General features: G+C 29.3%; 1 protein-coding gene across 1 annotated transcript in view; it reads right to left on the bottom strand.

Moving 5' to 3' along the window:
* The window catches only part of LOC119609406, a 261,260-nt gene that overhangs the window by 150,948 nt on the left and 82,560 nt on the right, over positions 1-27,752 (bottom strand). The window lies entirely within an intron of this gene.

Here is a 27,752-nt window from a genome sequence, read left to right as displayed (position 1 = left end):
TTGCCCAGATTATGAAGAACTTTTCGAGAAAAAAGATGCCCAGATGAAGGGTACTTTTGCTAGCCTATGAACAACTTTTACAAAAATATTGCGTTGTTGAGAATTTAATGAGTTTCTCAGAAAGTTGCTTAGATTATAGACAACTATTCCATGGAAAAGTTGCTCAGATAGTAGACAAGTTTTCTATAGAAAAGTTGCTCATAGTAGACAAGTTTCCTGTAGAAAAGTTATTCAAATTGAAAAAAGTTTTCTATAGAAAAGTTGCTCAGATTGTAGATAACTTTTCCATAGAAAAGTTACCTAGACTATAGAAAATTTTTTCTCAGATTGTAGATGAGTTCTCTACAGAAACGTTTCACAGATTGTACAGAACTTTTCTATAGAAAAGTTACTCAGGCTGTAGACAATTTTCTATATAAAAGTTTCTTAGATTGTAGACTAGTTTTCTATATAAAAGTTACTCAGGTTGTAGATAAGTTTTCTGTAGAAAAGTTGCTCGGACTTTAGACAAGTTTTCTATAGGAAAGTTGCTTAGACTGTAGACGAGTTTTCTATAGGAAAGTTGTTCAGACTGTAGACAAGTTTTCTATGAAAAATTTACTCAACTTTTCTATATAAAAATTTCCCAGATTATAGATAAGTTTTCTATAGAAAAGTTGCTTATACTGTAGACAAGTTTTCTATAGAAAAGTTGCTCAGGCTGTAGACAAGTTTTCTATGGAATAGTTACTCCGACTGTAGTCAAGTTTTTTATAGAAAAGTTACTCAGACAGTAGACAATTTTCTTTAGAAAAGTCTTTTAGATTGTAAACAAGTTTTCCATATAACAGTTGCTCAGATTGTAGATATGTATTCTATAAAAAACTTGCACAAGTTGTAGAAAACGTTTCTATATAAAAATTTCTCAGATTGTAGATAAGTTTTCTATAGAAAAGTTGTACAGACTTTAGACAAGTTTTCTATAAAAAGTTGCTCGGACTTTAGACAAGTTTTCTATAGGAAAGTTGCTTAGACTGTAGACAAGTTTTCCATGAAAAATTTACTCAGACTGTAGACAAGTTTTCTATAGAAAAGTTGCTCAGGCTGTAGACAAGTTTTCTATGGAATAGTTACTCAGACTGTGCCAAGTATTCTATAGAAAAGTTACTCAGGCTGTAAACAATTTTCTTTAGAATTTTAGAATTTTTCTATAGGAAAGTTGTTAAGATTTTATTTAGATAATAGAAAAGTTTTCTATAGAAAAGTTGCTCAGATAGTAGACAAATTTTCTATAGAAAAGTTGCTCAGATTGAAGACAACATTTGTGAAAAGATTCTCAGATTGTAAATAACTTAAAAAATGCTTTGATTTTTTTGGTTAAATTGTAGAGAAATTTTCTTAAAGTCAGTCGAAACTGAAATAGTCTATTTATTTTAGAAGTATGCATGTTTCGTGTTAAGGTCGAAAATAGAAAAAATGTTTAAGTTTGTTGCTTAAGTCTTTTGTTTATCAAACATATAATAAACTCCCATTTTATATGAATTTAAAATGATTAAACACTCTCGTCATTATTCAACATTCTTTAATATATTCTAATGTCAAGTTCACATTATCAATTATTTTCCTAGCTATACATATATAAATAATAAATAGTTATTTAACATTTTCACACAAGTTAACGAAAAACACAAAAAACAGCAGGTTAACTAAAAATAACATTAAACCTTTTATACCACCATCATCATTATCATTATTGTTAATAATAGTGAAAAAAAAACTTTACAATTGTCTAAAACAAAAAAACTGAAAAAAACCAAACACACGAGACTTGTAATACAGCAGTTGTGGTGTGTTATAAACAATTTTCAGTTCTAGTTTGTAAAACCAGCATAAAATTGTGAGATTTCTTTTTTGAAAATTTAGCTGTTTTTTTTTATAGAATAACAACAATGCGAAGATTAGAAAACAACAAGAAACCTTTTGTTTATTAAGCTGAAACAAGTAGAAGTTATTTGTTGTCTAAGTGTTGGTATTATGGAATCGAGTAAAAAAGAATCAAACCACATTGTAATTATAATAGAAAAAATCATGTTAAAAGTAACAAGTATAATTTTCAAATAATGTTCAGTTGCTTTATAAAACTACTACTATACTGATGATAATTTTTCCATCTATATTTTACAAATATAGAATTCAATATTCTAGCAGAATTTTGTAAAAAGAATTTTTTTCTTAAACTAAACAGTAACATGATTATTATAAAGCACAATAGTGAAAACAATCTAAAGCAACATCATCATCTTCGTCAACATCATTAATAATATATCAACAACAATAAGATATTTTTTTATATTGTTTTTAAGGAAAAAGAAAAAAGTAATAATAGCAAATGAAAAACATGAATCTTAACTTAAAAAAAACACAGAACTCTTAGACATAGATATTTTTTTATATTCTTTTCTTTTCTACTCATTTTAGACAACTACCACGTTTACTTCGGCACAATATTATTAACGTACAAAAACCACTTTGATAGTTGTATTTCTAAACTGCTGCCACATGTTGTGTTATTTTTTTCTACCTTAAAGCCAGCTACAAGAAGTTAAAGAAGAAGCAGCAGCAGTAGATGAAGCAACAATTTAAAGAAGAGGCAGCAAAAAGTAGAGAAAAAAAAATACAGAAACAGCACGTTGTAAAAATTGCAGTTTATTGACTTTTTTCAAATACAGCAACAATAACAAAAATAACATTGAAATAAAATCAGCTAAACCTCATGAGATTGTTTGTTGTTGCTATTTTCTTTCCTTTTAATGTTGTTGTTATTATTATTGTTTTTGTTGCTTTCATTGCTGATGGTAGTTATTTAAAGGTATTTTTTTTTGTCTTTGGTCTCAGTGTGATTGTTGATGGATCTATCTTAACTATTTTTTCCGTTTTTTTTTCTTTTATTTTTCCTCAAAGTTCACCGGAGGTTTCGTTTTGTTTCTGTCTGCTTATTTTTCTTCATTTTCTTTGGTCTCTTGGCTTTTGTTTTGAAAAGAAAATCACTGAAAATAGTTGAGATTTTTCTTTGTTTTGTTTTGATTTTCTTTTCGAGTAGAAAAACATGGTGGTCAGTAAATTGTTCTTTAGATAGAAAAAAGTTTCTAAAATTTTATTTAAAAAGGGTTTTTTAGTTATTCAAGTTTGTTGCTTGAGTCTTTTGTTTTTATAATGTGACTTTTATTTGTTTGTTTACTGCTGCCATTGTTTGGTATAGTTGAGTTGTTTTTTCTAAGAATATCAATCAATTCATCTTTTTTAAAGCTAAATCTATTGTTTTAAAGATAAATCAATGAATGGGAGGTTTTGTGAAGTAGAAAAAAGCTATGTTATGCTTAAAGCAATTATAATTTAAAGTTTTAAATTCATTATATGCAATTGCATCCGATTTATTTCATTTTCGCTATTATAGAAATCGAAGAAACTTCTTCAGATATCTTTGAAACATTATAAAGAGCTTGATATGAAAATAATATGAAATATCAACAGAAGTATAGAGATCAATAGTCCAGTAGACTACTTGTTTGTAAACAAACAAAATTTGTATTTTGTGAACTTTTTCGAAGAGAATTTATGTGTTTCTTTATCGAAAAATTTCAATGATTTGTGCCAAAATTTCTGTAATAAAAGTTGATCAACTTGTGCACAACTTTTCTATAGAAAATTTACTCAGATTGTGGAGAAGTTTTCTGTAGAAAAGTTTCTTACATTATGGAGGACTTTTCTATACATAAGTTGCTAAGATTAGGGACAAATTTTCTGTAGAAAAGTTTCTCATATTATGGACAACTTTTCTATAGAAATTTTTCTCATACTGTGGACAACTTTGCTGTAGCCAAATATATTAAAGCATAAAGAACTAAATTCAAAATACTTTATCAATTTGCCTTTAAAGCAATCTCTATTAGAAGTTATTTATAATAAAAACAAAAGACTCAAGACACAAACTTGTCTAAATTTAAAGATATTAAAAATGGAATTGACTATACATATACTTATGTATACATATGTAGTCAAAGAATCTACAATCGTTATATTAGTAATCAAAAATATTGAAAGAAAAAATAAAAGACTCAAGACACAAACTTGTGTAAATTAAAATATTAAGAAACATATTCAAATAATATACCAAGCGAAGACCTAACATAATATCGAATTGAGACCAATAGACCCTTCCATTAGTAGAAAGAACACCAACCATTAAAACAATTTGCCTCACATATCTCAATTTAAAGTTGTGTGTTTAAAAACAAAAGATTCAAGACTCAAACTTGTCTTTTTGACAGTAAACAATTTGCACTACATTGTAAGTATTTGTTAACGAAAAAAAACAAAACATAACAAATAAATATCTCAGCTAACTTTTTGCCATTCTTTAACAAAATACCACAACTAATGACTCATTCACTTAAAGAGAAATAAGAACCAAGCTAGTTTTTTTTTCATATTTTTAACAAGTTTTGCCTAAATGGTGTTGATTTAATAGTTTAAGGAAAAAACACGGAAATTTTTGTTTTCATTTAATTGGCCACGGTTTTTTATTTCTAAGTTTTTTCTTTAGTGCACACTTAGCTGCAGTTTATGCTTTTGTTAGGTGCATAAAAAGTAACAACAACAACAACAAAACTGGCCAATTAACGGTAGTTTTACAATAACAATCTACCTTTTGCCGCCGCTGCTGCTGCTGCTAATATTAACTGCATAGACAAATAGCAGTAGTTTGTTTGTAAAAAAAATAGTAAACTACAAATGCTTTAGCTAAGTCATATTGAAAAAAAGAAGGCGAAAAAAAACGTGAGACCAAAACCAAACAAATACTTAACGTATTTGAAAAAACAAAACAATTTACAACAAACTTTCAAAATACTGCTGCATGATTTAGAGATTTATCTATTATTTTTTTGTTTGTTTTGCTGTAGGAGGGTACCCTACACCTACTAAAGATATAGGGTATTATTCATAACAACTTATCAAAGGTTTATAGAACAAATTTTGTATGAAAAATTGTCTTATAAACCTTTGATAAATTGTTATGAATAAGGCCCTATTGGTCTTATTCATAAACTTTTATCTAAGGTTTATAAATCAAATTTTCATTTAAAATTTGTTCTATAAACTTTTGTTAAAAGTTGTTGAATAATATGGGTCATATTCATTATGCTTTATAACAACTTTTCTTAAATGAATTCGAAAAAATATATATTTTTAGTTGTTATAACCATATTATGTTTACTTTATGTTCAAAATGGCTGCGTGTTTATTGCAAACAAGTATATATTAGATCTAATAATTGTGACTAATAATATTTTGATTGCTGTGATCATATGTAAGATTTACAGTGACCATAATATTGTTGATTTTTTTTGTAATAATTCCATTTTTTTTCTGCCTGTCATGTCAACTGTTAAATATAATTATTTTAATAGGGCATCAAACGGTTAGATTGTATAAACTGCTTTTTTTTAAAATAATTTATCGAACTTGTAAGCATTTTGGTAACAAGCCAACAACGTCACCACCACCAACACCAGCCATCTAGCACCAAATGGCATTTAAAAAGTTTGTAAACTTCAAAGTGAGTGCAAAAAGCAAATATTTGTAAAACACACATTTAAAAAAAGCGCCCACTACTAAGCCACAATAAACAAAATAGGAAAAAAATGTTAAAAACCAAATTGGGGAGGTTTATATTATATTCATGCCAAAGAAAACCGAAACTTATGTCATGTTTATTTTAAAAACAAATTGAAAAAACAAGAGTTTTGGTGGCAAAATTTTCGTAATTCACAAAAACAAGAAATAAATAAATTAATGATTTTATTTATAACAAAAAAAAAAAAAAAACGGCATTGAAAAAAACTTGTTTAGAGTTTAAAATGATTAAAAGTTGAAAGAAAACAAACGTATTTATTTTGTTTGCCAAAGTGTTATTTTAATTAAAATTAAGCAGCTTTTTATTGAACTTTAATATTCTTTTTTGATTAGTTGTTGTATTATTATTATTTATGATCTTTGGTGGTTGTTAACGGTCTTTTGAAAATCCGTTTTAATTGCCTTTCTTTCAATTAATTTTATTTATTGAAATTAATATGTAAAACCAAGCCTTCTCTTTTTCATTAAACAATTTTTGTATATTTGCCTTTCAAACCAGTTTTTTTTTTGTAAGTTTCTTTAAACAAATATTAAAGCCCACTCGGGCTCAACAAGTTTTATTACATTTTAATACTAAAAAATGGAAAAAATGAATGTAAACATATGCAGTTACTTCAATAAAAAGAAACTAAAGTGGGCAACCTTTTAATTTCATAATTAAAATTGAAATTTGTTTTTAAAAAGTCCATGTTCTGTTTGTTTTTTAACAAAATTTCTTTCTTTTCTTACTTTTTTCTAGACATGACATGTTTGTTAATGTTCGTGTCTTAAGTCTTTTGTTTTATATTTTTAAAACTTTCAAAAAGAAATTGTTTAGCCCCCCAAAAAATCTCTTTAAATCAATCAAAATTTCTCTTGCTGTTAAATTAGTTTCTTTTGGCATACAATTAGTCATACCAACAGATTTTGCTTATGTTGGAGTTTATGGTTTTTTTTGACATTACGTTTGGTCTTACCAGTTTGTTTTCTTATAGTTTAAATACAAATTCGTTACAATTGTTTGTTGTTTTTGTTTATTTATTTATATGTATTATTTTTCAACGTATTAATTGTATTTCAGTCTTGTGGTTTGACCTTCTTTTAGTTTTCAATACATGTGTAACACCTCTACTTACTCATAAATATAAGAGTGTGGGTTTCTTTATTAAAATAAAAGTAAGTAAATAAATAAATAACTAAACCATTGAATGGTTTAAGTAATATTTTTTTCGAACAAAAATAAGTAAAATTAAATTAAAAATGATCATAAATATCTTTATGAGTTAGAAAATATATTTATATGACACCCACTTAAATGTTTTAATTACAATGAACGAAAAAAAATATCTGATGTCTTTTTATCTAACATAAATTTAAATAAACACAGGGCTACAAAAAGGCTTAAAAATCTATAAAAATCTTAAACTCTCTTTTAAAATATCAAATGACTAAACTTTTCTTTACATAAAGAACAAACTAAAGTTTACTTATAAAAATAAACAAATCTTATAAAACTGAGCTTTAAAGTGATTTTGTTGCCCTGTGTAATTTGTTTCAACAAAGTAATGAAACATGATGAAATAATTTCTTTCATTTTTTATTATTATCAAAATAAAACCTACACATTATTAAATTATTTCAACAATATTTTGCCTTTTGTACACTTTTACAACATGATTACCTTCGACAGGCGTCAGTGGTCTTGGCCAAATAAGCTTTAAATGGCTTAAAGAAATTATTAAAATATTAAACACAATCATAGGTTTTTATCTACAATTTAATAACTTATATTTTTATTCAATTAAATTTTCACATTTAATTCAATAAATTTTATAATAAATTAAACCTTTTCATTGTTTAACAACATTATAATTTTATACAGAAAAAAACATCGAATCTAAGCCTGGACCCTTTTGTAACCAACACAAGAATTTAAATTTAAACTGAAAGCAAAAGGGTATGGTAAATAGTAAAATACCAGTAGTTGTTTGTTGATTCCTAGACCTGTCAAGTCAAGTTATTCATACTGACACTTGCCAGTGATTTGTGGGCAAGAATTTGCATGTTAACAATCATCCTTCTTTAAATGTAATTTGATAATTGAGCTTCTTCTTCGACTATACACTCGTGGTAGCTGATCATTTCAATATCATTGGCATGCTTGAACATATAAGCATCATGATCATGTACAAACAACAGCAACATCATTATTAACTGAAATTGTTAAGTTTGTTGTTGCTGTTGTTGTTATTTGTATTCCTTCGTTTTTGGTCTGTGGTTTAAGCAATTTTCTAGGCAAAAGGACAAATAATTGTTATTTGGTGTCCAGTAAAAAAAAAGTTTAAAAAAACCACATGTAATAAATGTATTTTGTAGCTTTGGTATGTTATTTTGTTTACACACAAGAATTCCCTATTTAATTGTGCGGTTTGCATTAGAGTCAAACTGCAGCTATTCAGTCAGTCACTCATTCAGTCTATCTTTCAATCACTTAGCCCAGCAATATAAACATGTTTATAATTAGTTATAAATCAATTTAAAGATTTATGTGGCAAATCTTTAAGACAAAAAGTAACATTTTAATTTATTGTTTACCAGAGTTGACATCATTTTTTGCCAAATAGTTTCAACAGTTTTGTGAAACCAAAAAAACCTTCCTTAACTTCCGCTTTAAGCTTTATTAAAGTTTATTGTGCTTAAAGTTTTGTTATTCGTGTCAATTTTGCATTTATTTTATTTTTTAAAATTTTGAAATGATTTATTTTTCGTTGTTGTTGTATTAAGCTTAATTCCTTTTTCATTTTAATTTTTATATTTCATGTTTTTAAGTTATAAAATAAAATATTAATGATGCGTTTGTATCATAAAATCTAATTTGAATGTTTGAGTCTAACTGTGTTAAGTTAAACTTTAGTATATATAGTCTGCGTGTTTGATATCTTTAAGATTTTTTTATTTAGTAGCATTGAACATAGAATTTTGGCAATAAAATACAAAAAAAAGAATATAAAAAAGCAGCTTTAAGAATTGAATTGCTGGAAGTTGAAGATTGATTACAGTGATATAAAATGTGCAAAAAATAAAATAAAACTGTTTTAAAATATGCAGTTAGATTTGATCATGAATCTTAGAGAGTAGAGGTTTGGAGGATTGGAAAAATGAAAAAGTTAAATGAAGTTTTTAAGACATGAATAAGTCATTATGTATTAGAAACAATATTAAGTTTTTAAGTTTAATAACAAAGAATATAAAGAAATTGGGGCTTGTCAGTTGGTACGTAAAGGAGTTGTCATTCGGTACCTAACTCTAAGTATGTATTGGTAGAATTTTTGTATTAGTATTGGAGCTCCAACCACTTTCACCACACTTTCCAAACATACATACTTGCATAAAATCGTACATAAATATTTTAGGAAAAATAAATAACATTTAAATTTCTACATTCGCAGATTTTTTAATTTATTTTGCCCACATCTAATCAGTAAACATTTAATAAATATATTTTTCGGACTTAAAATCTCTTTTTTTGCAAAAAAATAAGTTTATTTTAAATAATTTTTTAATTTTCAATACCAAAATATACAACTTTGTTTTGTCAATTTTAATTTCAACACACAAAAATTAATTGTCAAAAAAATTAAAAAAATATTTTTTTAGTTTGTGAAAAATAAAAATATTTCGGATTGTTTAATGCGATAAAATTGTGTAAAAAATTAAAAAATAGTTATAAGTTTGTGAAAAAACGTCATTCAAGTCCTATTATCCCGGTATTTTCGCGAAAAAGTTTTGAAGTATTGTGAGAGAATTGAGTTCTCACAAGTGTGTTGAATTTACACAGAACTCGTCTGTGAAGAGAAGGAAATGTTATTGTTGTAAAACTATGTCATAGTCCAACTTCTTATTATTCTTTGTTTAATAATAAAAATGCTTTCTATAAGGATTCCCAACCATAAGTATTTCTATAAAAAGCTCAAAATTTTTTATGCAAAAAGCTGTTCTGTAAAAAGCTTTTATGTACAAGGCTTAAAAGCTTTTATATACAAAGCTTAAAAGCATTATATATGAAGCTTAAATGCTTTATATATAAAGCTTAAAAGCTTTATATACAAAGGTTAAAAGCTGTATATACAAAATTTAAAAGCTTTATATGCAAAGCTTAAAAGCTTTTACATTCAAAGATTAAAAGCTTTTCTCTAAGGATTCCAAAAAAAAACTTTTCTATAAAAATCTCAAAATCTTTTATACAAAAAGCTTTTATATACCAAGCTTAAGAGTTTTATATACAAAGCTTAAAAGCTTTTATATACCAAGCTTAAGAGTTTTATATACGAAGCTTAAAAGCTTTATATACAAAGCTTAAAAGCTTTATTACAAAGCTCAAAAGCTTTATTATTTATATAAAGCTTAAAAGCTTTATATACAAAGCTCAAAAGCTTTATTATTGATATAAAGCTTAATATCTTTTATTAACAAAGCTTACAAGCTTTTATATACAAAGCTTAAAAACTTTATATACAAAGCTTCAAAGGTTGTAAATACAAAGCTTAAAAACTTTTATATACAAAGCTTAAAAGCTTCCATATACAAAACTTTAAATGTTTTCTATAAAATGCTCAATAAAAAAACTCTAAAGCTTTGTCTTAATACCTTTACTATAAAAAGCTCAATATTTATTCTAAAAATCTGAAAATTTGTTATAAAGAACTCACATTTTTTTTAGTAAAAGCACAAAAGCTATTTAAATAAACTGGTTGAAAGTTTTTTTAATATTTAAAAAGCTTATTCTCGGGGGAGTTTTCCAGATTTTTCCTACCGAGCGCGTCCCCGGGTGGCGGATAGGGGGTGGTGATGGACCATCTGTCCTCTCCCAGCTTTAATTTCACTTAAGCTGAGGGAGGGCAGATTGTCCACCACCTGGGAATATTATATTCCCCGCGGACCAAAAAACTGGAAAAAAAAAAAAACAAATATGGAAAATAAAAATAAAAAGATAAAAGTTACGGTGCAGGGCCTAAATAACCCAGTACCGGCGGCAAGTGTTGATCTACTCGCGAGTCACGTGTCGTCGTCATCCTGCAATCGTGAGCAGAATACTACTACGGAGGTGGGTACCTTGGCCTCCGTGGCGGACAATGCGTCAAGTGTACAGCATGCCGCTGGCAAAAATATAGGGGTGAAAGAGAAGGATGTACTCGGAGAGAGCTCTAAGCTACCTCAGCCTTTAAATATAGGTGAGGGTTCCGACTCTGAATCCTCAGATGATAATAAAAATAATACCATTATAGCAAATCCCAAAAAGGATGAAGTAGAGCAAATGGTGAAAGAGGTGAGTGATAGCATAGCTAAACTACCTATTACTAAGAAAAGACTTTCTGGAGCACAGAGGAGGAAGTTGAAAAAGATGCTTCAGGAAATCATAGTTAGTCAATCCCACGACACTCCAAAGAAAAAATCGAACTCTCTCACAAGATCTGAGGCAAAAAGGATCAGGTCTCCCGAGGAGTTGACAACTGAGAATAAACCTAAGAAGAAAAAGAGCTCCCCGTCTTCTAATACACAGTCGAAGCCAAGCCATACTTCACTCAAAGGAATCTCAATTGAGAATCCTGCGAGTAAGGGTGACAACGCCAAGCCAGATATTCCGAAGACGAACACGTCGGCGAAATCAACCTCGAAGGTAAGGGAATCTCAAAAGAAGCCCCGAAAAACGAGGAAGGAGAAGCTAGACGGAGGAAAAGGAAAAGAGCCGCCATCTTACGCCACAGTTGCCAGAAGTAGGCACCGGGACGATCTCTGCTATGCAGTTTACGATGCCGGTAATCCGACAGGCAAAATTCCAATAGACCAACAGAGTAAAATAGAAGACCTGGTCAACAATAAGATAGTGGACCATGCAATCGCTTCGAAGGGCAAACAACCAATAGAGAGCGAGAGCTGCGAGTTCAGCATGGGCGTGATGTTGATGAGGTTGGCATCTCACCAATGTGTTAGCACCCTAAAGAACTTGGTGGAAAGTATCCCTCCTCCCTGGGACGGCGCTAGGCTGGGACTGGCAAAGAAGAGCGAGCTTCCGGTGCTCCTAAAGTCCACTGTCTACATAAAAGGATGGGGCAGTAAACTGGCTAATGAACGTATACTGGAAATTCTTGGAGGTCAAAATGCTGAGCTGGCCGTGGAAAAATGGGATGTCTTTTACAGGAAAGAAGAACCTGAGGGAACTTTATTTGTAATAGGTATCGACGAGAAATCCATGGCTAGTCTTGCCAAGAATAAAGGTAGAGCTTACTTCGCCTCTAAATCTGTCATATTCAAAATTGGGAAGGTGCCGATTGGAAGGGCTGTTACAACAAGCCTCGAAAAGGATACTAAAAGACCTAAGACCACAGCATCAGTATCCACTACTGATAACGTTGAGGAGTCAAATCCTAAAATCGAGGAATTTACCATTAACTCGCCAGAAGAAAGTGTAGTTGCCCTTTCCAAAATTGGGAAGGCGCCGATTGAAAGGGCTGTCAAAACCGGCCCCGACAAGGACACTAAAACACCTAAGACAGTACCCAAAGCATCATTAGCAAGTACTAGCAATGTTGAGGAGTCAAATCCTAAAAGCGAGGAGGAAATCACTCACCCGCCAGAAGACAGAACAGCAATGCTCTCCAGAATTGGGAATGTGTCTATTAAGAATATTGCTATTCCTATGCCTGATAAGGACACCGCAGTGCCATCAACAGTACTCACTGCATTAATAGCCACTTCAGGCTATCCGGAGGAGTCAAATCCAAAGAGCGAGGAGGTGACCACCAACTCGCTGGAAGACAGTTTAATGGATGACCATGATTGAGGTTATCCAAATAAACCTCCATCGGAGCGAGACAGCTACCAACGCTCTGATGGCTAAAATCAACACAGGTAAAATACATATAGCTTTAATCCAGGAACCTTGGACGATTCGCAACAAGGTTTCTGGATTAAATCACGTAAATTTCCAACTTTTCTACGCTGATACAGGATCTCGCCCGAGAACATGTATCTTATGTCACAAGAACTTATGTTTTCTCCTCTCAACAGGATTATCAACATCGGATGCAACGGTGCTGAAGCAAGGTCGTGGCAACATATTCCTTGCATCTATTTACCTGCCTTTCGATTCTCCGACACTACCACCAACGTCGGATCTGATGAAACTGGTTGAAGAGGCACAAAGGAAAAATAAGAAAATTGTAATAGGTTGTGATGCCAACTCGCATCATGTAGCTTGGGGTAGTACAAACACCAATCGCAGGGGACAAGCCCTCATGGATTTCTTTAATACTAAAGACTTGATAACATTGAACTTAGGTAATAAAGCTACCTTCGTCAATAGAATCAGAGAAGAAGTATTAGATATAACTATATGTTCAGAAGAGCTTATAAACGAAATTCAGGATTGGAGAGTTTCGGACGAGCACTCCTTTTCTGATCATCGGTACATAAGATTCAAAATACTAAGGCCACCACCAAAGCCGATAAAGTTTCGGAATAAGTCTAAAACTAATTGGACAATGTTCGGGACCTTACTAAAGAACCGTTTAGGTCAGGACACTTTTCAATGTCGAAATAAAGAGGATATAGATGCCAAAGTGGAAACGTTCACAAGTGCCCTGGTTGAATCGTTCGAGGACAGCTGCCCTCTGCGAGAGCGGAGATCTGCCCAGGAAAAACCCTGGGTAACTGGGGAGATCCGGAACCTTGGGAAGACTCTTCGCAAACTATTTAACCGGGCACGGCGTAAAAAGACCGCAGTATACTGGGATGAGTATCGTAATAAACTTGGTGAATATAAGAAAATCGTTCGAAAAGCCAAACGAGACTCCTGGAAACTTTTCTGTGAACAGGTAGATAGCGTAAATGACGTATCGAAGATAAAAAAATTCCTATCCAAAACTCATGTCCAACCGGAATCTATGATCGATGACACGGGCAGGAGGCTTGAGGATATGGAGGAGACAATGAAACTCCTAATGGATTCTCATTTCCCACCCGGTATATCGAATAACATAGATGAACCGATATTGGAGGAAGGGGAGGGTAACACGGAAATAGTAATTACAACTGACATGGTGAAAGGGGCAATCAAGAGCTTTGCTCCCTATAAAGCTGCAGGGCCGGATGGAATTTTCCCGGCACTTTTGCAGATGGAGGCGGGACTGGTTTCCGTACATCTGTCACAGATATTCACTGCATGCTTAAAATTGACATATACCCCAGTTAAATGGCAGGATGCAAGGGTAATATTTATACCCAAACCAGGGAAACCTAGCTATGCGACACCTAAGTCCTATCGACCGATAAGTCTTACGTCCTTCCTACTTAAAACCTTGGAACGGATAGTCGATAGCATGGTTAAAAGCAGCATACCATACAATGACCTTAAATATAAGCAGCATGCTTATGTAAAGGGACGATCGGTGGAAACCGCTTTAAATGAAGTTGTCCACTACATAGGTGAATCTTTCGATAGCAAACTGTATACACTGGCAGTATGCATTGACATCGAAGGCGCTTTCAATAACGTGCACACTGATACCCTTATCCAATCCCTAGACCAGTTTTATGTTGACCGGGTGCTCCGTAACTGGATCAACTACATGCTAAGGAACAGATGGATAAGCTGCGAGATGTACGATATAACTATCAGGAAAAAGGTATTTCGCGGTATACCACAGGGTGGCATTTTGTCACCTTTACTCTGGGTTACCACGATTAATAGCCTCCTAAGGACCCTAACCGAGAAAGGACTTAGACCTGTCTGCTATGCAGACGATGTCGTAATACTTTTAAAGGGAAAGGATCCAAATTACTTGTGTAGAAGAGCTGAGGAGGCTCTGAATACGGCCTTGAGCTGGGCTCAACCGAGAGGCCTCAATGTTAACCCGGCGAAGACGGAAATCTGTCTTTTCACAAGAAAGACAAAAATTTCTACATATACTGAACCTTGCTTCTTGGGCAAGAAGATACCGGTGACAGACAAAGTTAAGTACTTAGGTGTAATACTTGACCGGAAATTAAAATGGAGACACCACATAGAGGATAGGATCAACAAGGCACATCGGTGCTGGGCGATATGTAGGAGAACCATAGGCATGAAATGGGGTCTTAGTCCTACTATGACAAATTGGCTTTATAAAAGTGTAATTAGACCAATTCTAGCTTATGCTTCAATAATCTGGTGGACTGCTTTGGACAAAAAGTGTAATATCAAACTACTACAAGGAGTTCAGCGTACATGCTGCTTGGGTATAAGTGGTGCTATGTGTACTACTTCAACCAAGGCTCTGGAAACGTTGCTAGATATTCCACCCATTGAAACATATATAAGATATGAGGCGGCGCTTACAGCCGAACGGCTCTTTACTTTAGGCGAACTGGCCAAAAACGGTTATAGGACACGTCATCAATGTATACTGGACACATTGGAAGGTTATACACATTCATCGGACGTGCCTGATCGCATACCAGACACTGAATATGTCGGAAACTTTGAAACGCTAATCCCAGATAGAATGTCTTGGTCAAGCGGAACATTAGAGCAAATACCAGTAGGAATCCGTTGCTACACGGATGGCTCTAAATTAGGGGACAAAGTGGGTCTGGGGTTCTATATTGAAGACCCAGAAACAGAAATATACCACCGTTTACCTAATCATAACACAAGCTTCCAGGCAGAAGTACGAGCGATAACGGAATGTGTAAATTGGATTAGAATAAATATGGCGCCCACAGGGCTTAATATATTTACCGACAGCCAGAAGGCAATTTGTGCGATATCAGGTGATAGAATTAAATCTAAGACCGTATTGGATTGTAAGAAAGCTCTAACTGAATACTCTCCCAGAGGTAAGGTTCACATCATATGGGTACCAGGCCACTCGGGAGTAATCGGCAACGAAAGGGCGAATGTAATAGCTTTAAAGGGAAGGGAGCTCGATGTAGTTAACCTGACAAACGCAAAACCATTCGACGCAACAAAAGCTGAATTAAAAATATGGATGAGAGAATCCCATAAGGCCTCTTGGAATAATGAAACGGTGGGTAGAACCACAAAGATTCTATGGGGTGACCCTGATGAGAGCAAGACGAGAAATCTTCTCAAAATGAGCAAGTCTGAGGTTAGTATGATGGTACGTATTCTCAGTGGACACACAGGATTACGAGCACATCTATACAAAATTGGACGTGCGAATTCAGACGAATGTAGAGCATGTGGAGAGGACAGTGAAACTCTGGAGCACTTTCTTTGCCATTGTCAGGCATTCGTCGAAGTTAGATCCAAGTATCTTGGAAGTGATGTTATTCCGGAAATAACATTCTTAACCAACACCGATTGGAAGATTCTTAGGAATTACGTCCAGGAAACTGAGTTTCTGAACATTCAGTAAACAATTTTTTTTTTTTTTTTTTTTTTTTTTTTTTTTTGAATTGGAGCGCACAACAGGCCCGATAGTGGCCTAGGTGTATTTCTTCGGATTTGATGTAGTATACATCCTCCTATCAACCTAACCTAACCTAACCTAAAAAGCTTATTGCATAAAAAAGCTTAAACATATTATTGATATCCCAGCTATTTTTAAACCGGATATCCATTCTTTTGTTGGCTATTTGTGACAGTTTAGGTACATAATATGTTTACTTTTAATAGTTAAATTAGAACTTTAGTTTGTTTTAAAAGGCTTTTAGTCATGCAAACTTTAGCTTCAGGCAATAGCTACAGAAAACTGGTTAAATGCTAAACTTAAAATCGAACATTTAATTTGCCAAAATTCGCCAAACGAGGTCAAAAGAGAGAGGGTGTTGAACAAAATATTTGTAAATTTTTTATTCCCACTGCCAGACGAATCGGACAGAAGAAGTGTTATAAAATTTAAATTGTTTTTATAAAACTTAAAGAAATTTATAATTTTGAATTAAAATAAGGTCAATAAATTTTATGTTATTTTCAAAAAAATCAATTTGGCCAAACAACTTTCGTTTAGCAGAAAAAACACTTATAATTGCAAATTCGATTTTTGCAAATTTCAATTTGCTAGAAAATGTTAAAATATCACATAAATTTGTTATAAAAAAAAAACTCAAAAAATACAAAAACTAGCAAAACAACTTTTCAAAATAAAATCAATAAAATGTAAATGTGAGTCAAAAAACGTATGTTACTTAAGTCTTTTGAATGTAATAACAGAAACTTAAAGGAAATCACTTATTTAACTCTTTTGGGGAATAAAAGATTTTCTCTACACTTGATTCCTTTTTAACCAAAAAAAGGAGCAATATGCAATTACCTAAATTTATTTCTTATACTTGTGCCAGGTCAACAGGTAGGCAAAAAAAAAAAAAACATCAGACAAACTGTAACAAAACATGCGGGTTGTTTAATGTTGCAGTTCAGAAATATATAATGAAAATGAAAACCTTAAAAACCAAAAAAAAAAAAAGAAAAAAAAACTGATATATGTATGTGAACAGCAAAAACCAAACCAACCAGCCAGTCTTGAAATTTTTATTTAAGCCATGTTTTTATTTGAAATATAATAAAAAGACCGGCTGCTGGCCATACAGCATGACATCATTTCATATGAAATTCAGACAAAATTAAGAAAAAAAACTTGCTGTATTATTTTGCTTTTGGGTTTTTTTCTTTTGGTTCAACGTCGTTGTTATTGCTGCAATACAAAACATGGTGACCGTTTAAATATCATGATATTTGCCAAAAAATAAGAAGTGAAAAAAACTAAAGATTTCTTAACTTAATTTTAAACTGGTCCTTTTGTTAAACAAAAAAAAAAAACTTACTTTCGCTTTTTTGTTTGGGGTTTCTGTAGGCCCAAAAACAAAAAACAATCAGAATTTGGTACTTCTGTGGTGGGGCTTTCAAGGTAACCTGTTAGTTATAAAACACAAAGTATTGAACTGCTTTAAAACAACACTAAAAGGGATGCCAGTTAAAACTTGCAAGTTATATCATCTATATTCTTAAGAAATTTATAGCTAAATTGAGTGAAAGTTATACAATGTTTTCCAAATACTTTGTAGAAAAAAAAGAAACTTCAAAAATATCTTCAATTTTTTTAAGTATTTATTATAAATTTAAAAAATGTCTTATAACGCCTACTTGTTAATATTGTCAAGCCTACTAAAAATCTTTGAAATAGTTAAAGAAAACCTTTATGGTGTCTTCTTTTTTCAATTTTTTCAATTGCTTTTTAAGACTTGTGTTACGCCCACTGCATACACAACTTTTTTATTAAACATTTAAATTTATTTATGTAGAAATCTTTATTATTTTTTGTTTAAACTTTAACAAATTAGTTTTTTGTCTCAATATACTCTTTGCTATTTTAGTAGTCTATTAGCAAACACCTTAAAGTGTTGTTAGGTGGGCGTTATTTTGCCAAAATTTTTAAAAATTCAATGTTAAAGATTTTATTTGTGTTTTTTTTTTTAAGGAAAATGTTTAAAATTAATGTGTTTTTAACTATTTATGGAGTTTTCTTTAATAAAATGTTTTTGGTTTTTGTGGAAAACCATAAAATAATTCATAGAATAAAAGACCTTGAAAAAGTTTAATGATTTAATTTCAAAATTTTTAAGAAGATTTAGGAAATGATTAAGAATATTCTATTACATCTAAAATTTATGGTTAATTATTAATATCTTAAATTAGAAATTAATATTTAATATTTTCAAAGGAAATAAGTAATAAAAGTGTGTTTGATTGGTATAACAATTTGGTCATAAATTTATTGTTATAGCTAGGTTCAACCCTTAAATTTTAGTTTGTTTAGCAGTTTTATGACTTTTTATAGGAAATGTATAACCTTAAAGGAGACCAATGTTAAAATCTTTTTAAACAGAAGTAATTTTCTTTGACAAAGTCATTAAAATGTTCTTGATACAAAGAATATCCGACAATAAATGTAAGCAGTGATAAGCTATTAAAAGTAGGGATAAAGTTATCAGATTTCTAGTAGCAATGTTTTTGAACTTCTGGTTGAAATTTATGTTCAATAATTATGATATCTAGGGGTATAGAACACTTTATTCCTTGAAATTGGATTGTTTTTATACCCTACACTACTATATGGGGGAGGGTATTATGCGTTTTTACATCAGTACAATGTAACATCTAAAAATATTGGTTCTACACCCACCTTAAAGTATACTGATCTGCTCAGAATCACTTTCTGCTATGTCCGTCCGTCCGTCCGTCCGTCTGTCTGTCTGTCTGTCTGTCTGTCTGTCTGTCTGTCTGTCTGTCTGTCTGTCTGTCTATCCATGCAAATTCTGTGAGCACGCTACAGGTCACAATTTTCAAAATAATTTGATGAAATTTGGCACATACTCTTCTCTTGAAGATTAGTTGATATTGGTCCATTACTTCGCCTAGCCCCCATACAACCGTACCCCCAGAATAGGTCTTTTTAGCTTATAATAATGTTAAATATTGTACAATCTCTTTGTTTTATATTAGTTTAAATAATACTGCCGATTTTCGTAATGATAGGACCTCATTTGACTCTAGCAGCCATATAAAGACCCCTTCAGAAAATGACTTGAAGGTGGACATTCATATTTAAATACTATTATCACATTGAAATTCTACATAAATAACTTTAATGTCATCGTAAATCGCTCTACCAAAATTTATACGGATAGAACCATATTTACCTTTGTCCCCATATAACCCCTATTTCAGAACATCACTTTTTTTGGTAACAAATTGTTGAAATATTACGGAGTTAAGGAAAAATGCTTTATTATTAGAAAAATAATTCACATATTTAACATACTCACTGGTGTAGGGTATCATATGGTCGACCATGCCCGACTATACATTCTCACTAGTTATTCCCTAAGAAAGAAGAATATATTTGTATACATTTTATATTCAATTCTAAAAGATGATGAGATTTTGGAGCCTCTAGAATCAATTTGATAATAAGTGTATTTAGGAAATCTTTATGAGAAGCAAGTAATTTTACAACAAGTGTTGTTTTTAAGCTTAAAACCATACAAAAGCCTTAAAAATTACTCAATTAAGCTCAATTTGGTTACATAATTCATCCAAGCCCTAACAGTGGACTGTTTGCGATATCTATTTTAATGGTATAGGGTATCATATGGCGGGCCATGTTTGATTATATTTACTGTTTTTAATTTCTCGCTATTACATTTCTTCCCCAAACAAAAAAAAAAAAAGTTTGTTACTTAAGTCTATTGTTTTATAATAATATTATACATTAAATAGAAATAAAACAACAAATCTAAAACTCTTTTGCAAATTGTTGTTTAAAATTTATCATAATTTTGTTATTATTTTACCAAAAATAAAATTAAACTCAAGAAAACAACAGACCACACAAACATGAAGAAAAAACAAACAGCAGAAGAAAATTGTTAAAAAAATATAATAAAACTTTAAAAGAAACTTATAAAACAAAGAAAAATATCATCATCATTCACAAACATAAAATTACCCTAATAGACTGCGAGTGAAAGTTTTGCACCTTTTGCTAACACATAAAACAGTCAAAAAGCCAAAACAACAGCCAAACACACTCTAATATTACAAATAAAATATTTTTATTAGCTATTTAATTTACTTTAACATCATAATGAAGATAAACAAAAAAAAAAAAAAAAAAAAACTTAAACTTTATAACATCTTCCATTTGTTATTTTAGTTTTCTGCTTTTCGCCTTTTGCAGTTCCATTGAAATGACTGGCATTTTGAAAGAAAAAGTTTACATAAATTGTTTAGAGAGAAAAAAAGAAAATAACGAAAAATAAATATGCAAATATTTTGTAAACTATTAAAATTGTTTGCAGAAAAAATTTAACAAAAAAAAACAAATGTTGCTGATGTTATATGAAAAACATTAAGTTTGTTTTTTTTTCGAGGAGGGTTAGTTAGAGGTCTTTGGTTTAAACCACGTTTATGCTTTTATTTTTTTTTTAAGTTAGTCTATTTTCATTAAATATTTATAGTAAGTAAGTAGTTGTTTTTTTCAGTTTTTTCTGTTTGATTTAGTTTTTTCTTTGTAGACTTATTTGTTTATTTCGTATGTTAAGTATGTCATGAGTTCATGTTTGTATTGCTTGTATATTTTTAAAGAAAATACTCAAGATATATTTAGTTTTACTATAAATGCTTTTTTTCAAATATAGAGTGTGTTAGCGCTAAAAAACTATAACCCCTGGGCTAACCAGTGGCTAACAGTAATAAAATATAGTTTTTAAACAAAATTTAGGAAAAGAGATCAGGAAAATTTTTTTGATATTTGAAGAACACGAATTCTGAAGCGAAATTGATTTAAAGTGAGAATATTTTTCATTATTACCCAGTTTTTTTTCCAAAAGCAAAAGACTTAAGCAAAAAACTCTTTAGTTAGTTTAAAAGGAAGATGTATGTAACAACTGATTAGAAGAAATATACTTAGGCCCTTATAGGGCCTGTTATGGTCTCTTTTACCTGATTCTCTGTAGGGCATCAAAGAACTAGGAAAACTTTATACATGAACAAAATTAATTCTGAACCTAAATTGATTTAAAATTAAAAAAATTTTCATTATTAAATTGTTTTTTCCAAAAACAAAAGACTTAAGCAAAAAACTCTTTAGTTAGTTAGTTAGTTTGAAAGGAAGATCAAATGCAAAGAAATGCACCTAGCCCATTATCGGACCTGTTGTATACTCTTTTACCAGATTCTCAGGATCTAGGAAAATTTACTTTATGTTTAAACAAAAATTAAATAGTTTTTCAAAGAAAAAAAAAAAAAAACAAAAGACTTAAGCAAAAAACTCTTTAGTTTGTTTGAAAGGAAGATGCCTGTTACACTACATCAAAAGAAATACACTTAAACCACTATAAGGTCTGTTGTGGGTTCCTTTTTTGTGGTAAAAATTTAACCCACAACATCCACTAACCTAAGGAGGCAAACAAAAAACTCTTTAATTTAAAGTATCTTTTCTGATTTACTTTTACGTTAAATTACTCTATTTACACATCCTTCCAGTAGCTTAACATAATGTAATTTTTATTTAAACATTAAAATTTGTATCCTGACGACAGTCGTTTGTCGTCAGCCGTCTCCATTCTAAACAAACTGTCAGTTTGATGACTACTTGTTTCACTTTTTTTCGAGGTATTTCCCATAACATTGCTTTGTTTATGACAGCTTACTCTGTGTAAATTTTAAGAAAAAAAAAAATTCAGCTAATGAAAGTGAATTTTCTCAATAAAATATTATAGTTTATATTACACTTGTTTGTTTGTTTTGTTCAACAACACGTTTATAATGGGTCATTGACGGTTTTAATTATGAGAATTTTTTTTCGTTTGTTTAAATGTTTATGTAATTAAAGCTAAACAAATGAGGGGAGATTTTCTTCAAAAAAAAAATTAAAGAAAATAAATCAACTTGTTATAAAAAGAAATAAAATTGAAAAGAAAATGTTAAAAAAATTTAAATAAAATTAAAATAAAAATTAAATTTTAAGCAACTTAGGTATTTTAAATGTAAAGTTTTATGAAATTTTTTTTTTACACAATAACTTGTTAAAGAAAAATTTAAATGCTTTCACAAGTGACAGGAAATTAACACATTTTTATATCAATGAAAACATAGAAGATTAAATATAAAAATTAAACATAAATTTATGCAGACAAATTGTAAAAAATTTCAAATTTTTGAAAATAAAAAATGATGTTTCTCTCTTCCCCTTTTTAGTGTAAGATTTTTATAAGATTTTCTTATTTCGTTTTATATTTCTTTAATAATTTGATTCTTCTTTAACAATCTTCAACAATTTGATTGCTTTATAAAGTAAACTTTCTAAACTACAATGTTTGTACAAACATTTAAACACTTTTTCAGTCATTGAAAGTTGGAAATTTTAAATAGAAACAAAAGACTTAAGCAACATGTTTCGTTTTTTTGCAATCATCATTTTTTTTGATTATTTATAATTTGTTTTCTCAAAAAATTTCACAGAAATATGAAGTGCTTTATTAAAATTTTTAAAATTATTAAAAAAGCGTGAAATATGGATTTTTTTTCATAATGGAAAAAATTGTTCACATTAAATTGTTTTTAAATTGTAATAAATTAAGCAAGTGAATGTTAAACAAAAGTTAATTTAAATAAAACAACATAATTCAATTAATTTTAAGAAATTGTAGAAAATTATACATAACTTAAATTATGAAAAATTAATTGTTGTGATTTTGAATATATTTTGCAAAAGTGTTGAGTAAAGTTTTGAAATAAATTAAATTTTATAAAAATAAAATTTACTAAAATAATGAAATTGAGTCATTCTTTGTTTAATAGTGACTGTCACAGGCAGGCTTTGAAGAGTCCTTTTTCTTGAAACTAAAACTTTTGAACCAGAGTGATGTTTACAAAACAACGTTATATGATAAAAGTGTTACAATAACATTATTTATTAAATTAGCTGTAAGGAGCAATTTCAATTTTTAGATAAAAAACTTAACTTAAGTCTATTTTATAAAGAAAAAATTGAAAAACAAAGTTTTTCCAAAGTCTCTCAGATTCCTTTCATAGTCAATAATGATTCTGATTTTGATTTAAGTTTCCTTTTTATGGCATTTTCAAAAGACTTAAGAAACAAACTTAAAAAATAATTTTTAGTAGCGTTTTTTTAAACTTAATAATATGATATTTAGGCTTTTGCTGAAGCAATTTAAATGGAAATCATGAAGACATGGTTCTTATTTAAAAATTTTCTATCTTTTAATAATTTTCTTATCCAGTGAAAAATAAATATAATTAAAAAACTCAACACAAGTTTTTGGTTGGATTTTTAAAGAAAAACAAAAGACTTAAGAAACAAAGCTTCCCAAGCGGATACTGATTAACGTTAAAATTTAAATTAAAGATATTTTATGAAAATTACAAATTTGCAATGAGTTTGTAACAGTTTTTTATAAAAAAAAAATAATTAACAATATCCCATCAGGGTGGTAAATCAAAAGAAGGAAAACTTTTTTTTTAAATATTCTATTAAAACAAGCCATAAATCAAAAGACTTAAGAAACATAATTTTTGTTAAATCTAGTTGAGGAAATGGACGAAAATGTGAATAAATAAGTTTCTAAGAAAATTTGTTTTTTTTAAAGAAAAACAAAAGACTTAAGAAACAAACTTAAAATATCTGGAGTTTATAAAACTTCCCAAACGGATACTGATTAATGTTAAAATTTAAATTAAAAAGATTTTATGAAAATTGCAAATTTGCAATGAGTTTGTAACAGTTTTTGTATAAAAAATAATTAAGAATATCCCATCAGGGTGGTAAATCAAAAGACTTAATGAACAAACTTTCGTAAGGAAAACTTTTTTTTAATATTCTATTAAAGCAAGCCATAAATCAAAAGACTTAAGAAACATACTTTTTGTTTAATCTAGTTGAGGAAATGGACGAAAATGTGAATAAATAAGTTTCTAAGAAAATCACTTTGTTGTTAATAGTATTTGAAAGTTAAAAAAAATTATAAAAATTTCCGTCCATATACTTAATCAAAAGACTTAAGACACAAACTTAAAACAAAGAAATTTTTTTAAATTTTTCCTTTAAATCGATCATTAAATCAATAGATTTAGAAACACACATTTTTATAAAATCTACTCTAATCAGAATAATAATTTTTATTTTTTTTTTTAATTTTTGTAGAAAAAGATTTCAGAAAAATTTCTATTCAAACAATCTTTAAATCAAAAGACTTAAGAAACACAATTTTTATATATATTTTTTAAAAATAAGGAAAATAAAATGTTTTACAAGTTTTTTATTCAAAATTTTCTTTCTACTTCAGCATTGTTTGGTCAAATCCTTTTGTTTGTCGGAAAATCACTTGTTGGTTTTGAAAGTCATCATCACAAAATTAATATTGTTAAAAAATTTTAAATATTTTTATAAAAAATTAAGTCTTTTTTATATTTTTAAGATACTTTTATCCTTTTGATCAACGTTTAATAGTTTCTTAGATTATTAGAGGATATTTAAATATTTTTTATTTTTATTATTTAAATACAAAAGTATTTTGTTAAAATTTCACATTAATATTAAGGAACATTTGCTAATTTTGTCCTTTTATTTGCATAAGTGTTTATATTTTAAATTATTGCAGAACTTGTATTTTATTTAAAAATGTTTATTTACTTTTTCAAAAGTCCTTTTTAAGGATATTTTTTAATATAGTTTTAACACAGTTTTTTTATGATAAAAATTTGGAGTTTTTTTTTAAATACATTTATAATTTTTAAATATTTTATTTCTTCATGATATTTTTATATATGTTCAATTATAAAAGCACAAAATTTAATTGTTTTAAGTCCTTTATTTATGTCTTAATCACTAAGATTTAATTTTTTTCTCACCATTTTCTGTTAACAAAAATAATCCAAAATTAGTACATGCTTTTGCCAGCTTAATCAGCTTCAAAAGTTATATCCACAACAAAACAGTTGTTGGTTTTTAACGCCTTTCTTTTTGCTTTTGAAAAGCGTTAATACACAGAATTATTTACACTTTTATACACACAATTCTTTTTTTTTTGTCGGGGGGGATTTTTTCTTGTAACTATTTAACAATTTCTATTGAATTTTGTAAAGAAAACCAAATAATTTCGTTTGCTTTATTTGATTTTTTGTTGTTATTGAAAAAGCAAACTTTCACTTGAATTGATTTGAAAAAAGACTTCACACACACTTTTTTCTTAGATCAAATAAGATTTTTGGTTTAAACTTTTATTTGTTATTTTCTTATTTTTGCTTCTATTAGCTATGATCTTATATACTTTTTCTATTGTTGATTTTTTTTAACTTCACACACTAAGTTAAGATTTGAATTTTCCTAAGACAAGAAAGATTTTAGTTGATTTCTTGTTTGTTAGTTTGAAAGCATAAACCAGCAAAGATTTTGCTTTCTAGAAAATCCAACCGTACCGCACGAGCGCTAAAAACAAACTGATCGTTTGTAGTTGGTGCTAGAAGCCAACAACCATTTGGTGCTAGTTGGCAGTTCAAATTATCAACAGGTATTGAGAGTAAGCCTGCTGTTAACAGGTGAGTAATGGTATGTTAACAGAGTTAACAGAGAATTTCAATTAGAGAATAAATTCAATGAAATCTGTTTGGTTAGTATGAGTAGTATTTTGTTAAAATATTAAACTTGCAGATGACTACGTTGACGACGATGATGATGATGTTTGATGATGTTGTTGGTTAAGATGACTAGATCACTAGTTAGTTGAGGCTGCCCACACTCATTTATTTGAGACCATTTTTGGTAGCTTGACTTTGATGCTCTTTTTGTGTTCGTTACTTTGACTTTTTTCAGTTGGCTAAAAAGCTAATCATTTTTTTGAAGAAGATATATGTATAATTTCGTTGCTTTAACATAAACTTAGAAATCTACGTTTTTTGTTTATTGTATGTTTGTACGTCTGAGTCTGTGTTGTTCAAATTAACGCCTTAGTAAATAATATTTATTCTATTGTGTGTATTTTGTTGATATTGTTGTTGTTATTTCAAACAGGTTGTTTAGCTATTGACATGTTTGATCGGTTCATTTATTAAATCAAGTTTATTGACGCAATTTTATTATTTTATTTATTTATTATTTTTTTTGCTTCAATGTGTATTCATTAATAAAATAAAGAAAAAGAAATATTAACTACAAGAAATCAATTTAAACGCCTACCAGACACCTACTTCTTATTAAAAGTTTTCCAAAAAGTCTTAAAGACATAAAAACTTAACAAATTTTTTGAAATTATACAAAAAAATATAACTTTCGCTAATGCCTGGCTGCAGATGAACGCTTCGCAACAGACACTTTGAAATGCAGTTTGTCTTGTTGAAATCTCAAAGATGACTACATTTAAGCGTCTGTTGGCGTAGGTGTTGTCTTAAGGTAACTAACTGCATAATGCGTGAATTTGGTAATAATTTTTGTTGTTTTTCAAAAAAACAAACTTTATGAATGAAATCATTAAAATCTTGAAAATTCGACACACTACTCGTAAACATTTCAAAGAAACTTAAACAACCTAGTTATTGATGTCACATTTTTGAAGAAAAAAAAATCCCGCAACAAGTTTAACTTGCAGCCAAACACATTAAAAAATATCTATTGAACAGTTAAGACTTTTAAAAATGAAAAATCAAAAGACTTAGACAACAAACATGTCATGATTATGACAATTTAACAATAATTAATGATTAAATATTTGTAGTGGTAAACGTTAGTTATTATTTGAAAATATTTTTCTAAGTTGACCTCATTTTATAACAAGCTTTAATTTGAGTACTTGTTTTTGAAGGAAGACTAGCATTTAGTTTTAACATTTAAGTTTTGCTAACAAAAGAAATATTCTGTTAAATTAAGAAGCAGAGGAATTAATTGATAGTTTCAAAAAGATTGTAAAATTTTTAAAAATTAAATAAGCTAAGATGCTCATTAAAACATAAGTAGTCATTTATCAATTTAGGCTTTACAATAACAATTTTACAAACATAAATACCATAAACCGGTATTTTTGTCTTACATACCCTATAACTATATCAAAATATCGACTTATTTAATTAAGAATAAATGTTGAAAGATTAGCACCTAATAATTAATGTATTATTTTTGGAACATACGTATAGGAAGCCAAAAACTATATACTCTTTGAAAATTAAAAATTGTTCTTCAAGATAATTTTTTATAATTTTTTCAACTATTCTATTAATAAAAAACATTAGAAATATTAATAAATTTTGAACATTTGTCTTTAATAGCTATAAAGTAACACAATGAGACCAATATGATCCTCGTGTGCTTCTAAGCTGTCAGGAAATCTAACCTAAGAAACACAAATACAAAAGACTTGGGAAAGAAACTTTAAAGCAATTAAATTATTGAATAAAAACTTTTGGAATTTAAAGGCAATTGGTTTTCAATACATATTTTATGAGAAATATTTTCTTTTATGAAAAATTATTTCTGGAAATGAAATATTAAATCAACAGACTTAAGAAACACACTGCATTTCATCAC

The sequence above is a fragment of the Lucilia sericata genome, unplaced genomic scaffold (genome assembly GCF_015586225.1).
Source record: "Lucilia sericata isolate MDLA Ls3-8-SP2 unplaced genomic scaffold, ASM1558622v1 Contig000023F_arrow, whole genome shotgun sequence".
In the NCBI taxonomy this organism is placed as follows: domain Eukaryota; kingdom Metazoa; phylum Arthropoda; class Insecta; order Diptera; family Calliphoridae; genus Lucilia; species Lucilia sericata.
The sequence above is the reverse complement of the archived record's forward strand: the minus strand, read 5'-3'. Positions and strand labels throughout refer to the sequence as shown.